At 45.3% G+C, this 18,132-nt stretch overlaps 1 protein-coding gene and 1 pseudogene across 8 annotated transcripts in view; one reads left to right on the forward strand and one right to left on the reverse strand.

Moving 5' to 3' along the window:
- DPF3 (double PHD fingers 3) overlaps window positions 1–18,132 on the reverse strand; it is a 303,761-nt gene that overhangs the window by 204,855 nt on the left and 80,774 nt on the right. The window contains exon 1 of one of the 8 annotated variants that reach the window (XM_060617360.3): window positions 15,735–15,875. The exons of the other annotated variants lie outside the window; for them this stretch is intronic. The gene's annotated coding sequence lies outside the window, so the exon portion shown is untranslated. Of the gene's footprint in view, window positions 1–15,734; window positions 15,876–18,132 lie in introns of those variants that run through there. 8 annotated transcript variants of the gene reach the window in all.
- Window positions 5,536–6,432, forward strand: LOC132668372 (RNA-binding protein PNO1 pseudogene; annotated as a pseudogene).

The following is an 18,132-nucleotide window of genomic DNA, read 5'->3' on the forward strand; positions in this document are numbered from 1 at the left end:
CTGGCACAAGAGGTAAACTCTGTTCTTATGTGGTGAGCTCATTCATTCATTCGGCAAACATTCACGCACTCCTATAGCGCAAGGCACCTGTACAGGTCCAAAAGTATACAGAGATTCCAAATACCTGCCCTCAATGGAATTACAGTCTGGGAAGTGGTGCCGGGAATAAGGCATATCCACAGATATGGATAATAAAAGTTAGTAGGATAGTATGTGCAAAGAGTTACACAAGTCCAGACCTTTCCGTTCATGGCTTTGCTTCTGGCTTTGACGTATCACGTTCAACGTGGGTGACTGGGGCAGACCTTATTGAAAACAACAGGGGGATTGGAAAGAGGAGAAAGAAAATGGGACAGAAAAGAAAAAGGAAACCAAGCCCCTCCTTCCTGCCCCTGCTCCAAGCTCAGCCCTAGTTCTGGGAAAGCAAAGGACCAGTTGTCACTAGAAGTCCCCAGGCAGGTCCAGGCCACTGAGTCACAATTCAAGGCACGTATGCTCCTGTATCAACAAGGCACATTTTTGCTGAATTGCACAAAATTCTGGCCATCTGGAGTTTTCTATTTGATATACCAATTCCCAGTACCTGACAACCATGTGCCCCTTTACGCTTAGCAATACCGCATATACGTGCACAAACACACACGCATGCATGCTAACGGTGATCGGTGATCGAATGAAGGAAATTCTAAGGCTTTTTCACCTGTGCTTCAAAAGCTAACATTCTCTCCTTCCGAAAACAGTGACAAATACATGTTTTGCATGCGTGTAGCCTCTCATTTTTTAGCTCTTCAATAAATATTACTTTATGTTCATGCCACCAGCAACCTTGGTTGGTAAACAAAGGCAAAACGCTATCATCTCCATGTTAAATACTCCTCCTTTATCCATTTGTTTCCTACTCAAGAATGGTTGAGGGGCACCCTGGTGGCTCAGTCGGTTGAGCATCCAGCTTCGGCTCAGGTCATGATCTCACGGTTCATGAGTTCGAGCCCCACATCGGGCTCTGTGCCAACAGCTCAGAGCCTGGAGCCTGCTTCGGATTCTGTGTCTCCCTCTCTCTCTGCCCCTCCCCCCTCCTTAGAAATGAATAAACATTAAAAAAAAATTAAAAAAAAAAATAAGAATCGTTGAACACCTACCATGTGCCATGACCATGCTGGGTATCACGTTTTCTAGCCAGAACAAGACAAATGCAAGTGCTGCCTTCAAATGGGTCACAGTCTAGTGAGGGAGAGAGACAGGGAAATGCACTCCGCCTCCAGGATCTGGAGCAGCTTCCAGAGGAAATGATGGAGACAAACCTTAAAAGACTACTGTGAGAGGCACCTGGGTGGCTCAGCCGGTTAAGTGTCCAGCTCTTGATTTCACAGTTCATGAGATCAAGCCCTGCATGGGGCTCCACGCTGATAGTGCAGAGCCTACTTGGGATTCTCTCTCCCTCCTTCTCTCTCTGCCCCTCTCCTGCTCACACTCTCTCCCTCTCTCTCTCTCAAAATAAATAAATAAACTTAAAAAAAAAAAAAAAAAGACTACTGTGATTTTTGCCAGGTGGAAAAGAGAGGGATGGGTCAGCAATTTGTGCTCAGAGAAGAATGAGCTGTCTGGCATTTCCAGACCACGGATGGGGTGAGGGGTGGTGAAGGGCAAAGGATGAGAAAGGAGACTGAAGAGGTTGGCTGGGCCCAGACCATAGAGCCAAGAAAGCCTTGCCAAGGAGTTTGGACTTTATCCCGTGGGCAATGAGGAAACCACTGAAGGTTTCAAGCAGAGGCAGGTGACATGATCAGATTTATGTTTTGGCAAGATTATTCCAGCTTCTGGGTGAAGAATACACTGGAATAGGAAGAGGCTGGGCAGACTGTAGAGACAGTCCCTAAACAGAATCAACAGGACTGGGTTCCCCATTGAAGGTAGGAAGGAAAGGAGGTGTCAACCTTCAGGCTTGAGGGGCCCTCATCCAAGACAGGAATCCAATAAGAAAGCAAGAGGCAGAGAAATTAAGTGCCTTGTCTAAGGTCACATAAATTACTGGATAGTGGATTGAAGCCAGGAACTTAAAATTCTTTCCAGTAGAAACCCCTTGGTTTGCCATGTTAGTATCAACCTGTGATTAAACTTGGCCATCATTTGCCAGGCTCACTTTTTGTTCCCTGCTTTTTCACGCGTGGACACTTTTTGCCCTAGGAAGACCATAAACTCAACAGGTCAAACTGTCTTTTGACCTCTCATAGGGCCTGGCACATACTAGGCACTAAGTGGTCAATGAATGTTTGTTATTAAATCAAACCCCAGGAGCCCAAGGGCACCTTAAGCATTGTCTTACTTGTGACACAAGACACTTTCTTTCATCAATTCTTAACAAACAGTATTTTTAAAACACAATTCCTAGATCAAATAATTCCTAGATGTCTGGATTTCACAGTCCAGGAAATTTGTTACAACAAAAATTAGAGGGATCAACACGGTCTTGCCAATTTTTTTTTTATTTTGCCAAATAAGGACAATCTAAATCCCAACTGCCATCTATTAACTGCCATCTACTACTTTGTTTCTTAAAAAACATTTCATACGTATCCAAAAAGTCAGAACAATATAAGATTAAGGCTAATCCTTCAAATTAAATCAGAGTTCCTCACCCTTAGCACCATGGACACTTTAGGCCAATAAATCTTTGCTATGGGGATGAAGGGAGAAGAATGGGGGGGCTGTCCTGTGCACCTTGGGGCATTTAGCAGCATCTCTGGCTGCTATTCACAACATACCAGTAGCCCCTCCCAAGTTGTGACAACCAAACAATGTCTCCAGGCATTGCCAAACACCCCCAGGGGCAAAATCATCTCAGTTGAGAACCACTGAATTAAATAAAGCCTTACTAAAAATGTAGTTCTATTGTCCTTACCTTTTAAACCAGTGAAAACTTTAGCACAGACAGGCATCCGTCCATAAACCAAAGGCACAGAGGCTAAGAGGGTGGGATTTGAAATCACACTTGAATTCAAATCCCAATTATTCCTCCTTCCTGTTGTCGTTGTCGCCTGACCTTGACCAAGTGATTGCTCTAAACCTCCCTTTCCTCTCCTGCAGCATCTACCTTGTCAGAGTGGTTGGCAGGATTGGATGGAATAGGTACAACCCACTTAGCAACATGCCTGGCACATGATGGTCGGGAGAGGAAGGATGACCATTAATAATATTATTTCTAACACTTCTAAACACATACCACATTAACAATGGCTACCCAGATTTAAGACTGTCTGGATAAATGGACCCACACATAACACAGTAGGTCTTCAACAAACATTTATTGAATGAATAAATGAACCCTAAATCACCCTGTTCCCACCAGCTCCTGTCTTCAACCCTGCCACATCTAAGTCCTTTTCTCCTATACCAGAACTTTCCCAAATTGTACCCATGGGGATTAAATACACAAAAGAAAGTCTGGCCAGTCCAGGACCTCTGCCTGGGGCTCTATGGCGGTGGGGGGGGGGGGGGGGACGAAGCGTGGGAGGAATTGGGGCGGGGGGGGCTTTGTGGAATCCTCTAGCAAGAGCAATATCAATCCACCACCCAACTACCTGCACTTGGAACAGCTCTTACCCCACCAATGAGAACACAGCCTTGTTGAGACCCACCACTAACACCACCCATGTCATCACATCTTCAGGTGGCTGCTATCCTCCCTAGATATTTAACCTGGAGGCAGGCCAAGGACAGAAAAAGGAGATGGCCATATCCTTGAACAAAAGTAGCTATAAAAGGGCGTGGGAAGCAAGGCAAATGACAAATTAAACAAACAGACAACCTCAAAGGAAAGGAGGTGGAGAGGCTCCAACAAAAGGGTCAGAGTTCCTGCTGCTTCCTGCATCCCCACCAAGCCCACCTCCCACCTCAGCAGGCAGACAGAGCACTGGTGGCTCTTACAAGGGGAGAAACACTCCTCATTATAAACCAGACATGCTCCTGGCTGAAGCCCAGCCAGCAATAAATTCTGGAGTTCATCTCATAAGCACAGTATCTTTGTCAATTTCCCGAAGGACTGAATTTTTCTGACCATCATAGGGGCATAGGACGTGAGCATGGGGCAGGGCGGGGACTTAAAAAAAGCAGGTGATCCAAGCTCTCATTCTATAGATGGGGAAACTGAGGCTCACAGTGAGAAATGAACTTGCTCAAGACCATCCACGGGGGCCCCACTCAGTGGCAGCGCTGAGCCAAGAGTTCAAGGCTTCAGTTGTAGCACTGAGCTTTGCCAGAAGCTCAGAAACATCCCCAGAAGAGGATGGTGTATTATGAACCGAATCTCACTCTTCCTGAAAAAATAAATGATCACATTCGCAGCTTCACATGAGGAGAGGATTAACAAGTTCTCAGAAGGGGCCATTGATCTATGGCTTCTCCATCCATTTGGAAACTGAGAGAGAATAAATGAGTTCCACAGGAGGATCCAGCAACTAACTTCTCTACCCCAGCAAGCATCATTGGTCTTCTTCAGACTATCTGATACTATAACCAAAATACAAAGAGGAGAGTAAAGACCATTCGGGGGAAATGTGCAAATGGTGACTCTGAGTAAAGAGTACAGGGGTGTTCACTGTACCATTCTTGCAACGTTTCGGAAGACTTGAAATTTTTCTAAGTAAAAATTTGAGGGAGAGTGAGAAAGCACTAAAGAATAATCTAAACTAAATTAAATTGTTGTTAAAAATTCGGAAAGGAACCAGAAGGGACCAGAAAGGGATTCAGAAGGAATCATTCCTTCAGTTTCACTCAGTTTCTTTATCTGAGGACTAACACCCTCAGGAAAAAAAAAAAAAAAAAGACATTGCAGAAGTTAGAGATGTAGGGTTCCAAACAAATATGTGATGCTGGTGTTCATAGTAGCCAGTAGCTATGGCAACCTTGGAATCCAATCTGATTTCAAATATTTTGTCCCATTAGCTCCCAAAATACACATATACTTGTCACATCATGTATCCTGGTGTTCTTGATTCAGAAAGTAACAAAAGTAACAACAGGCTATGGATGGGACAAATGTCAGAATCTTTCCCCCAAAATCCATCACCTTTGCCGTACAGGTGGCTCATAAAATCAATTAAATGCAGTTTAATTTCCATTCAGTTTGGAAATCCTTTCATATAAATAAATTATTGAATCAAAATCCACATCCAAACCACAGTCAGCCATGTTCTCTATCTACAGTAGTATTTAATTGGCACCATATTGGATCCATAATCTAGCCCTGAAAATCTATCCTTGGCCACATAGATAAAATTCATGCCAGTGGGACGCCTGGGTGGCTCAGTTGGTTAACCATCCGACTCCTGATTTCTGCTCAGGTCATGATCTTACAGTTCGTGAGATCAAGCCCCACGTTGGGTTCCTGACTGGCTGGTAGCACAGAGTCTGCTTGGGATTGTCTCCCTCCTCTCTCTCTGCCCCTCCCCCTGCTGCTCATGCTCTCTCTCTTTCTCTCTCAAAAATAAATAAATAAACATAAAAAAAAATGTCATGCCAGTAGCATGGCAGTCAAAACTTGGAGATTTGAGGTAACACAGACCATTCAAGAAACCTGAAAGAATTCCTATGGCTAAAATAAGAGAGGAGGGGAGATTCCTGGGGATAGAAACGGAGATGGAGGCCCAGAGCGCAGGGGCCAAGAACGGCTTCACCCAAGTCATCCATGAGGTGGCTGGCGGGCAAAGAAACCAGGCTGAGCAGCTGTCCGAGTGGGGGGAGGGCAGGGACATGGCCCACAGGGACACAGAGGAGGCCCGGCCCACAAAGAGGCCCATTTTCCCACCCCTCCCCACGGATGGATTCCTGAGTGGAAAAGAAGAAAACAAGGAAAATTCTGGTCCCAGCTAACAGATACACGCCATTGAAAGAAAACTGGATGAAGATATTTACTCCTATTGTAGAATGTTTTGGCACTTCAGATGCGCTTTAACTTAAAATCGAGGAATGTAGAGATCAGGACTTGTAAAGAAACCAAAGATGTTAGTGCTCTGACAAAAGCAGCTGGTTTTGTGAAAGCCTTTATTCTTGGGTTTCAGGTAGAGGATGCACTTGCCCTCATTAGGTTGGATGACCTCTTCCTAGAGTCCTTTGAAATCACAGATGTGAAGCCCCTAAAGGGGGCTCTAGGGAGACCACCTGTCAAGAGTGATAGGAAGAACTGCTGGTAAAGGAGGAAAAACCAAATTCACCATAGAGAATGCGACACGGACATGGATGGTTTTGGCTGTAAGTTCACATCCTTGGCTCTTTCCAAAACATGAAGATGGCAAGAACCGCCATTTGCAACGTCATCCTGGGAAATCCTCCCTCAAAGGTTTATGGCAATATCCGGGCTGTGGCTAGCAGAGCAGCAGATCGTTTCTGATTTCAAATCAAGAGACTTTTTATCTTGTCTTTGGAATCTAGAGAAAAAGCCTTCCCCCCCAACCTGTGGTCACAAGAAAGCATGTGAAGAGTATTCCAGTCACTTTAAGGCTCCATCACTTCTGTTCTCAGCCAGAAGCATAAACAGAAAGGAAAGGTTTGGTAAAAGTCACACACAGCGACTTTGAGGATAATTTCCATATCTGAATGTGGCACACTATACTTACACATTAACTATAATTTATCACTTCATTTTAAATAAAAGATTTGCATAGTTTATAACTCTTATGGGAGGGAAACTTCTGGTGTAAACAGTCCTGTATGAATTTATCAACTTATTTATAAATTTGTAACTTCTTATAAATTTATAAACATTTCTTGTCTATGGAGTATAATTAAAACAATCATCCCACAAAAATAAATAAATAGATAGATAAAATAATTAATTAATTAAAATAAAATAAGAAATGAGGGGAGAATGAGCAGGGGAATATGAAGTTGGGAAGACAAGTAGAGATCAGACCCAAGAGGGTCTGAACGCTCGACAAAAGAGGAGGAAGTTTATCCTTCAGGCAATAAGGAACCACTTTAAGATGGGAGGAATATAACTGGATCATTCCAGCAGAGGATGGATAGATGGAAGTAATTCAAAACTAGGGAGTCTAGTTGGAATGACAAAGACCTGACCTAAGGCAGTCAGTAGGGAATGGAGAATGGAGGACAAGTTAGAGAGAGCTGCTAAAGACAGCCAAGGCACAGGACTTGACAGGAAGAGGGCAGATGTGCCCTAGAGAGAGAAGAAGCAGTCCAAGACAACCTCCAGCTTTTTTGACCTGGTAAATGATGCTGCCAGTCATCCAGACGGGGAACCCAGGAGAAGAGAAATGTAGTAGGTTTTGAACACGCTGAAGTTCCACCTGGATAGGCAGGTGTGGAGCTCCAGAGAGAAGTCCAAACTGGATATACGCATTTGAGAGTAATCATCACATATATGGTGGTGGATGCCATGGGTGTGGATGAGGTCAACTGGGAAGAAATTGACAAGTAAGAATTGGTTCAAGAACAGAAACTCTGGGGGAGAAAGCTGCTAAGGGCAGGTAAGGAAGAGGAGTCCTCCCCAAGAACACTGAGGAGTGGCCTAAAAGGCAGAGACCCCAGCCTGCTTTTAAGTGATCCATTCTACCCCTCCATCTCCACAGGTTGGTCACACCATGCTAGCGTAGAGGAAGTAACAATAACGACCAGCTAGCGTAGAGGAAGTAACAATAACATATTAAAACAAACTCTCTTCTCAAAAACAAAAAAGACAAACAAGTCAATTAAAACACAGGCAAAGGATGTGAGTAGACATTTCTCCAAACAAAATACACAAGTGGTCAAAAAACACATGAAAAGATGCTCAGCGTCATTAGCCATTAGAGAAATGCAAATCGAAACCACGGTGAGACACCACATCACACCCACCAGCATGGCTAGAATCAGAAAAACAGATAATCACAAGTGTCAGCAAAGAAGTGGAGAAACTGGCCCCGCGCACGTTGCTGGTAAGAATGTAAAATGTGCAGCCACTGTGGAAAACAGTGGTAGTTCCTCCAAAAATTAAAGATACAGCTGTCATATGACCCAGCAGTTTCAATCCTAGGTGTATCGTCAAAAAAACTGAAAACAGGGGCGCCTGGGTGGCGCAGTCGGTTAAGCGTCCGACTTCAGCCAGGTCACGATCTCACGGTCCGTGAGTTCGAGCCCCGCGTCGGGCTCTGGGCTGATGGCTCGGAGCCTGGAGCCTGTTTCCGATTCTGTGTCTCCCTCTCTCTCTGTCCCTCCCCCGTTCATGCTCTGTCTCTCTCTGTCCCAAAAATAAAAAAAAAATAAAATAAACGTTGAAAAAAAAAAAAAAACTGAAAACATATGTTCACACAAAGACTTGTATTTGAATGTGCATGTTAGCATTACTCGTAATAGCGAAAAAGTGGAAATAACCCAAATGTCTATCAACTGATGGGTAGATAAATAAAATGTAGTATACCACATAATGGAATAGTATTCTGCCACTTAAAAAAAAAATGCAGTCTTGATATATGCTACTATGTGGTTGGACACTGAAAACATGGTAAGTTGAAGAATCCAGACACGAAAGTCCACATATATTGTCTAATTTCATTTATAGGACATAATCAACATAGGGAAATCCATAGAGATTGAAGGAAGACTTGTGAATGCCAGGGGCTGGGGAGGGGGGGAAAGGAGTGAGAAGTGACTACGTAATGAGTGCAAAATCTCTTTCTGGGGTGACGAAAATGTTCTGGAATTAGGTAGTAGTGATGATTGCACCACACTGCAGGTCTACTAAAACCATTGACTCGTATGCTCTAAAACTAAAAATCAGTGAATTGTACACAGTTGAAATGGTGAACTTTACATTACATGAATCTTAGCTCAATAAAAAAAATTAAGTAAGTTCACTTTACAAAATTACCCATAGCCAAGAACAGCTGGGTAAGCAATTTCTCCAGCTTGCCCAGATATTCTACATAAAGAAAAGAAAATTCCAGATATTCTAACCAAAGAAGCCAAAGGGCGTGCTTCCCAAGAGACTCTTAAATATCTTTAAAAGTCCAATTTAAATTATATGTATGTGTGTGTGTGTGTGTGTGTGTGTGTGTGTGTGTGTGTATAATATCCATAGGTTGGGGATGAGTTGCTCTGCTGAAGAGCAGAGATGGTTCGTTCAGCTCATGATAGCTATCCATGCCTCGGTAGGGTTGCCTCACCCACTTTTAAGATTTCTAAATGTCAGGGTGACAGGGACACAACCAGGCAACCATGATTTGACCTACAGAGAAACCACAACCACGCATGACCTGTTATAGTTATCCAACAATGACAGGAAAGGAGAAATGATTTCTGGACCCAGAGTACCCCAAAGCCCCAGAACAGCAGTCTCCCAGCTCATGCCCCTTATTCAACTCTTTGACACCTACAACCCTTGCACTGTGTTCAAGATGACCTCCCGAGACAACATTCCTAGCTGTCCCAGGGTGTCAGCGCTCACCGTGTAGGTAGCTGCTTTATCCACACGGTGCCTCAGGAGGTTACTCTGAATCGCTTTGGGCTTTGGACACAAGTGACTTTGAAATTATCACAATTTATATGGTTTACACCCAGCTCAACACCATCTGCGGCAGAAGTCAAGGCCTGAAGAAGCAAGTAAGGGACAGGAGATGGACCGTGTGTGCGTTTATCAGAGTAGCTCCACGCCTGTGGGCAGGAGAACCCGAGGAGGAAGCTCCAGGGTTCCATAAAATTTTCCTGAGGATAATTTCATCTCTCTCCTTTCTCCACTGACACGCATCCCTCTCTTTTTGTTCCCCTTCTCCAGCCAAATTCCAAGGGCCACCGTAGATAACAAGGTAACAGAATGCAAATGCTTCAAGGGGGCACACCCCTACTCCAGAGAGACTGTCAGAGCGGGGAGGCAGATCTGGAGTGAACAGCAAAACCTCGGGACTGCTCTAGCCATTGGATAAGCAACCCCTCCTCCACGCCTCCCTGCTCCTGCCTCTCCGATGGGAAAAGGAACACAATGAAACTAGGCTTTCCCTTGGGGTTCTGACCACCTTGTGTGGAGATTATGATTACCCTGCCGTTGCTATGCCTACCGTGATGTCATTCCTTTATCATTCCATTTGCGTGGATTTTTTTCCCCCTTTTCTCCAAAGGATACCCTACTCTCCAGTGCCTGGGAGCCCACTGGGAGCCCAACTCCAGTCCTCATGCTATCTAAGACTCAGGGAAACCACTCTGTCTGGGGACCTCAGGCAACGCCACATAGTCCTGATGGGAAAAAAAAGCTGGGAGCAACTTCCAGGATGCGGGTTAGTCTATCCCTATACTTTACGCAGAAGGAAGCAGGGCACAGTATTTTGCCTTCTCCACTCAAAACTGCAAACAGGAGAGGGACATATGGTTAGGTCCTATCAGCTGTATTTAATTTGTCAGAAGAAAATCACTTCTTAAGTAAAATAAATGCAAAGAAGAATAAGGATAGAGGAAAAGGTGCACAAATCCCACACCATATCATGCACAGAGGAAAGCAAAGGAAGGGAGAAAATTATTTCCTCAATAGTTACATCTTGCACCGTCCAGCCATGTATCTCCAGGAGCTCTATGTCAATGGAAAGCATTCCTCTGGGTTCCGACTGTGCACCAGGCTCCGTGCTGGGTACTGGAGGCCCAGTCCCAGCCTTTAAGAAATAGTAACAAGATCACTGTTCACAATCACGACATCTACACAGGCTCATTCAAAAGGATTTTGCTCCACTAAATAGAGGAAAACTGTGGCTCTGAAAGACCAGACTATTTGTCCTTGGCCATGAGGCTCAGTCTACAACTTGTGGGCAGAGAGTGAAAGTACGGGCATGGGCAGGCCTTGCCCCAAATCCTCAGGTGAAGGCAACAGCCTGCTGCCTGCTTCCTCCTCATTCTGTCTTCCCCTCCCAGGCCCTGCGGGGCTTCCGCAGACAGGGAAGGAAGGCAGAGGGCGGTGGCTCCAGTTCCAGCTGCTGCAACCGCACCAGGGGAATGGCAGCCACCTGCCTCAGACAGTGGGCAGGAGGGCCCAGGGAAGGCCTTCCCTGCGGCCTGCTCACCCTCTGCGGCCAAGTTCACCTTTATGTCATGGCCCTGCTCCTGGAAGTCACAGACGTCACTGTGAAGACACAGCACCCTGTAGAAAACAGCGGTCCTGCTGCACTAGAAATATCCAGACTTGTTCCATAAAAATGGCAATGACTATTGGTATCAGCAGCACCGTGGTCTGCAGCCAAAACCCAACACACAGAACTGGTGTTGTCTTTCTAAATCTACAACGTGCTTCTGATCGTTTAACCAAATATATGGTGCATCATCTATTCGTTTAATCAGAAGCAAGAGAAAAATCCGATCCCCATTTTGTGAATGAGGAAACCAAGGCCAAGAAAAGAGAAGGGGGTCACAGGTGACATCCATTGGCAGAGATGAGATTTTTATCTTAAATACTCATTTGGGGGCACCTTGGCAACAGCACAAGCCCTCGGCGCTTTGGGTGGAAGTCACACTACCGGGCCGCCAAACCAGGCACAACTGTTAGTTTTTTTGTGTTTAGTGGGGCCAGGGGGGTGGATGGCAAGGAGAGGCGGGAGAGAGATCCCCACGAAAGCCCAAGTCTTTGCTCCCCAACTGGCCGCTGAGACTGTTCAGGGACCAGATGTCAGAAGTGGTGAAACTATCCTCCTTTTTAACAAGTCAGTCTGCCTTTCACCTGTCCTGAGGTAGGTGTCCACATGCCCTACTTTTCCATGCAGCCCTGCTCCCTTGGGAACAGAGGCCCGAACAGGCTGCTCTCCCTCACCCAGGTTATGAAGCCTTGCCATCCAAAACCAGGCCAACGGGAACGCACAGGAAACATTCACTAGACCGTGGCTTGGTTGGTTTTAACAGCAAAAGCTACATTTTAGGACCCACCCCTGTGAGAGAGGACCTCACAGAAATCTCAGAGTGGATCAAAGCAGGCCAGCCTGATCACCCCCACTAAACCCCAAGCTTCAAGGGAATCTGAAAAGCAAAAGTTCTGGAATCAGATCTGGGTTTAAACCTCAGCAACACCCACTCACGATGCGGCCTTCAGCTGCCTGCCCCTCAGGTTTCTTCATCTTGAAATGGGGATGAAAATACCTAACTTCAAGAAAGTATGAAAATGCCAGTACATTCTAAGCACATCAAGACGGTAGCTATGATTACCGATTTACCAAAGGCAGCAGTGTGTCTGTGCTCAGACACCCACACATGTTCCTGGATCCTCTTCTGACCAACGTCCTTCACTTTCAACACAACTGGCCTCGGGGTAAAGCCTTCAGCCACAGAACTGAGCTCCAGCCCTTGCCAAGCTAACTGACCCATATAGGGTTCACAGCCCTGTTCTTACTAGAACAACTCTTTTGTTTGACTTGTAAATTTCTGCATGTACTTTTTATGCATTTGTATACATATACATGCATAGATAATGTATTCAAATGGCATTTTATTTTTTTTTTTTTCTTTCTTAACCTGTATTTTAGATGCTGCAGCAGTGTAGGAATAAATGACGCTCATGCCAGTAGTCATTAAACGGTCCTTTTCTGGCTGAACTTCCCATGTTTCTACAAGAATGACAACTTCTTTCAAATTTCTCCCGAGTCTTTTTGGCGTGATTCTGAAGGTTTCTCAAGTGCATTCTGCAGAAACCCTCTTATCTCGAGGAAGAAGATGAGTGAGGACACACACTCCCCATCTCCTCCTATTATGCCCAGAATTTGTGATCCCCAAATACCGCCAGGGAGCCGAGTCCGATGTAAAAGCAAAAGAGCCTTTATTCGAGCTAGCTCGAGCTCAATCCCCTACCTGCACCAACGCAGCGGTGAGATACCAGGGAGAGAGAGCTCAAATGGCATTTTATCACATGTCATTTTGCTATACGTTGTTCTCCCACATCAGCACCCCCCATCCTCAGCCCACTTTCCCCGGGTAGCCCATGTTAACATTTTAGTGTGTCCTTCTACATTTTTCCCCAGACTCATGTAATTTCACACACACACACACACACACACACTCATAGTGGGTTGAGGGGGGGTGGTTATTGTTTGTTTAAAAAAATAGAATTATAGATCATATTTTTCTTCTCCCTTTTATTTATTCTGCCATACTTTATCAAAATCTTTTAATGGTTCTGTAATGATCCAAGATGTGAAGGTACCATAGCTACTGGGCCATTTCCCTACTGACATAGGCACTCATTGAGTTTCAATTCTTGGCTGCTACTAACAAGCCAGCAATGGATTCCTTGTACATCCGTCCTCACCAAAACCACTTTCTTTTTTTAAATTGTTTGTTCATGTTTATTTATTTTTGAGAGAGAGAGATAGAAACAGAGTGTGAGCGGTGAGGGCTAGAGAGAGAGGGAGACACAGAATCCAAAGCAGGCTCCAGACTCCAAGCTGTCAGCACAGAGCTTGATGTGGGGCTCAAACTCATGAACCGTGAGATCATGACAAAAAACCAAAATCAGATGCTTAACCCACTGAGCCACTCAGGTGCCCCTCGAAGACCACTTTCTAACCAGACAAAATACCAAGCTCCAGGATGTGAAAGTCACCCATCAAAAGGACCTCATGATGAGCTCCCATTGTAGCCACTCATCCTTGAAACTCCTCTTTGCAAAGACCCCCTGCTTCTAGAAGGGCAAATCCCAGGCAAGGAACTGGCCTCCAACCACCAGTTCTTCCAGGATTCTACAGTGTCAGTCAACTCTGCAGGTCTTAATTTTCCCACCTGTAAAATAAAATAATAACAGCCTGGTGCTGCGGGATCTGAGAGCACTTTTGTGAGTGATTTTTATGAGGAAGCGGTGTGTGAAGTAATATTTTTGGTGTTATTCTATGGGATGTTGTTTCTAGCTTGTTTGGGGGGTCACAGAAGGGAGGGCAAGCCAAAACGAACAGATTTGATTAAATTCCCGCTAAGATTCAGGGGTGCCTGGGTGGCTCAGTTGGTTGAGCATCCGACTTCGGCTCAGGTCATGATCTCACCATTCATGGGTTCAAGCCCTACGTCAGGCTCTGTGCTGACAGCTCAGAGCCTGGAGCCTGCTTCGAATTCTGTGTCTCCTTCTCTCTCTCTGCCCCTCCCCTGCTCATGCTCTGTCTCTCTCTGTCTCAAAAGTAAATATAAACATTTTAAAAAATTTTTGAATTCCCACTAAGATTCAGAGGTCCCTATTTATAAGGTTTCGGGGGCTGGACGGGAAGGCCTCCTGTCCCTCTGCATTGCTGAAGCACCTTGCACCATGGCTGTTTACAAACAGAAGTCAGAGCTAGACCAAGGGACTTTTGACTCTCTATTTGCCCAGCTTTGTCGAATTCCAAAGAAGGGCAATTATAATTGAAGTTATGGGAGGAACGACCCAGCGAGCAAATTTTGGGAAATCAGTAATCTCACTGATGTTTGATATTCACTCAAAACTTCCCTAAACTCTACATCTCATTCAATAAAGGGTGTGAGGAGTATTGGGAGGGTAGGAGATGATTCTTTTTTGCAAAGGATGTGGCAATTAGTATTTCCTGTTCTTGAAAATAAAGCAGACATTTTGGGGGGTGGGAGAGGAATCCTAAACCTTCCATTTCAGGTAGTACTACTCAGGTAGCATTTCAAGAGGCTCCCCAAAAGAGGCAGTTCCAGCAACTCAAGTGAATTTGCCCAGTGACCACACGGTCCACACGCATGAGAGGGGAGAAATACAGGAATGGCAAAATGACAGAATGAGCACAGTGTTATTCTGCCTTAAAACCCAAATCAGATGTGAATATGGAACCATTTTCTTCATCAAAATCAAGCAGATGATTGGCACCCCTTCCCCGGAAGAGCGTGTGGCAGCATTTACTGAATACACACCCACCCTCTGACCTGGAGATCCCACCGGCAGGTGTGTGCACTTCAGGCCCCCAAAAGACATGTGCCAGCATATTCCTCACTGTGAAATTCGTAGAAGTCTCCAACTAGGAACTGCCATGTGTCCCTCAAGAGTAGAACAGGCATGGGGCGCCTGGGTGGCTCAGTCGGCAATGTGTCCGACTTCGACTCAGGTCATGATCTCGCGATCACAGTTCACGGGTTCAAGCCCCACGTCAGGCTCTGTGCTGACAGCTCAGAGCCTGGAGCCTGCTTCAGATTCTGTGTATCCTTCTCTCTCTGCCCCTCCCCCGCTCAGGCTCTGTCTCTCTCTGTCTCAAAAATAAATAAACGTTTAAAAAATGTTTTAAAAAAGGGTAGAAGAGGCAAAGAAATGGTCTATTTACCTGAAGGACTACACAGCACTAAGAACAAACAGCCTAATACTACAGTCAACACTATGGATGAATCTCACAGTGTTGAAGGGGGAAATCCAGACGCAGAAGCGGACATACCCTTGGCGGGGTTGGGTAAGGGGTGAGGTAGTAACTGGAAGGGGCACAGCTGGGCTTCTGTCCTGTTGTTTCTTAATCTGGGTGTTGAGGACCCAAAGAAATTCAACTTGTTGAAATGTATTCGGCTGAACGCACCGTGCCCCTTTCTCTGCATATGCTACACTTCAATATTTAAAACTTTAAAAAAATCAGTCAATGAGCAAAACTTAAAGGTGATTATGAATAAAGTAATCAGGCAGACAAGGCTCCTGGAGCCAGATCGTATCTGGCGTGTATCGTTCCCAGGAGCTCTCCTGTCGATGCAAAAACCAGACAGATTAGCTGAGTGTGCAAGACGGGCATTCTGTGAGAGGAGATGAAAGGCGAACGGAGAACCTGGCACTTTCTTTGGAAAAGAGCAGTTTCACCAAATCTAGACGTGCAGCCTCCACTCAGGTTATTAATCCAATGCGCTGTTACAGATGGACCCACATTTGCTTCAAAAATACTCAGGGTTTTGGTTTTCGCTTTTCTGCCCTTAAAAAAAAAAAAAGTTTGGAATGAGGGAAAAGGCCTAGTTATTTTATATGGAAATCGAATCTATTTTCACAGAGACTAGAGTGAAAATCCCATCAATGGGAAGGAAGCGGAAGCTAGAGACGGAAAGAGATGCTCTATAAAGCTCTAGTACCACAGGCAAACTTGGGTCTCTTCTCAGCTCAATAACAATATTTGTAACAATGGCTAACATTTAAGCAGGTTTATATAGGCTAGGCATTGCTAGAAGTGCTCACATGTATTAATTCATTCAGTCCCCATCTGTGAGGTAGGGGTTTATGTAATTCCCAACTTACAGACTGAGACTGAGGCCCAGAGAGGTTAAGAAACTTGCCAAAAGTCACACAGCTAGTAAGTGACAGAAGTAGGCAGTCTATCGAAAGTCGGTGTTCTTAACCATTATACCCTATTGCTTCCTAATAAGCACTTATTAAGCCCCTACTGTGCACTGTGCCGAGCAAGAGAGATACTGAGATACAGAAAACACTAGTCCGAGGGTTATGGAGTTAGTCCAGGCAGTGACAAGGATCACACAGGCATCTAGCCATCTAATTTCACAATGAAAAGTTGGAAAACTGTCTCCAAACACCTGGATATTTAGTTTTCAAGGACTCCAAAAGCAGTGTCCTTTTTCTCACTGATACTATGCTACCCATTAGAGTAAGTTGTAAGAATACACATTCCTTGATGCCCCACCCACCCCTGAGTCATGAGACTCAATAAAGCTCTCATCAAGTTAAGAGGCAAAGACGACCTGTAAGCACATTTGTTTATTTTTCCTGAACTGCCCTCTTGTGTAAAAAGGGTTGTTCACCCCTGATCTAGCAGGCATACATACAGGGCCTCTCAGAGGAAGAGAGACTCCCCCCCCCACCCCCCAGGTAACCAGGTGATTAAAAAATGAAGAGATTCGGGGCACCTCGGTGGCTCAGTTGGTTGGGCGTCCAACTTCGGCTCGGGTCATGATCTCACGGTTCGTGGGTTCCAGCCCCACGTTGGGGTCTGTGCTGAGAGCTCAGAGCCTGGAGCCTGCTTCAGATTCTGTGTCTCTCTCTCTCTCTCTGCCCCCTCTCTGATCGTGCTCTGTCTCTCTGTCCCTCTCAAAACTCAAAAATAAATAAACATTTAAAAAACAAAATGAAGAGGGGCGCCTGGGTGGCGCAGTCGGTTAAGCGTCCGACTTCAGCCAGGTCACGATCTCGCGGTCTGTGAGTTCGAGCCCCGCGTCAGGCTCTGGGCTGATGGCTCGGAGCCTGGAGCCTGTTTCCGATTCTGTGTCTCCCTCTCTCTCTGCCCCTCCCCCGTTCATGCTCTGTCTCTCTCTGTCCCAAAAATAAATAAAAAACGTTGAAAAAAAAATTAAAAAAAAAAAAAAAAAAAAAAAAAAAAAACAAAATGAAGAGGGGCGCCTGGGTGGCTCAGTTAAGCATCTGACTTCGGCTCAGGTCACGATCTCACAGTCCGTGAGTTCGAGCCCCGCGTGGGGTTCTGTGCTGACAGCTCAGAGCCTGGAGCCTGCTTCGGATTCTGTGTCTCCCTCTCTCTCTGCCCCTCCACTGCTCATGCTCTCTCTCTGTCTCAAAAATAAATTAATTTTTAAAAAAACATTTAAAAATAAATAAATAAATAAATAAATAAGAAGAAATTCAAGGCAGGACTACAACATGTATGGCACATTTTAAACGTGCACACTTCACGAATTCACACTTTTCCCGCACATGCACACACAAACCCAAATACGATGTAAAATTACTATGATCTCGAAAGAATTGCAGGATTTACTATTCTTAATATGAATTCGTAGTGCCCGGATGCCATGGATGGTATGATCTAGGCACAGAAGATGTGATCCCTTGTGACGTACATCCTGGTGACTACGCATATAATCTCATGCAGAGACGACATCACAGTTTCAGCTGAGGCCTCCAGAACTACAGACCCCAGTTTAATCAGCTCTCACTATCGTCCCCACCTTATTAACAAGCTTTCCTTAAGGAAAGAAGAATAAAAGATCGATCCCAGTGGTAAGAAGAGTGAAGGCCCAGTTGGGAACTGATGAGAGAGAAGACACGAGGTTCACAGAGCCGGAGAAAATGTGAGTGAAGACCCCAGGACATGGCCACCTACAGAGCCAGGCTAGCCAGCTGTAGGATCTCCATGACACCAAGAAGTCAAGACCAAGAGGTCAGCTAAGGTTACGAGAGCCAGGCAGGAGGAATATGACCACCTGCCTCCT

Source organism: Panthera onca, chromosome B3 (genome assembly GCF_046562875.1).
Source record: "Panthera onca isolate mPanOnc1 chromosome B3, mPanOnc1 haplotype 2, whole genome shotgun sequence".
NCBI classification, from domain to species: Eukaryota; Metazoa; Chordata; class Mammalia; order Carnivora; family Felidae; genus Panthera; species Panthera onca.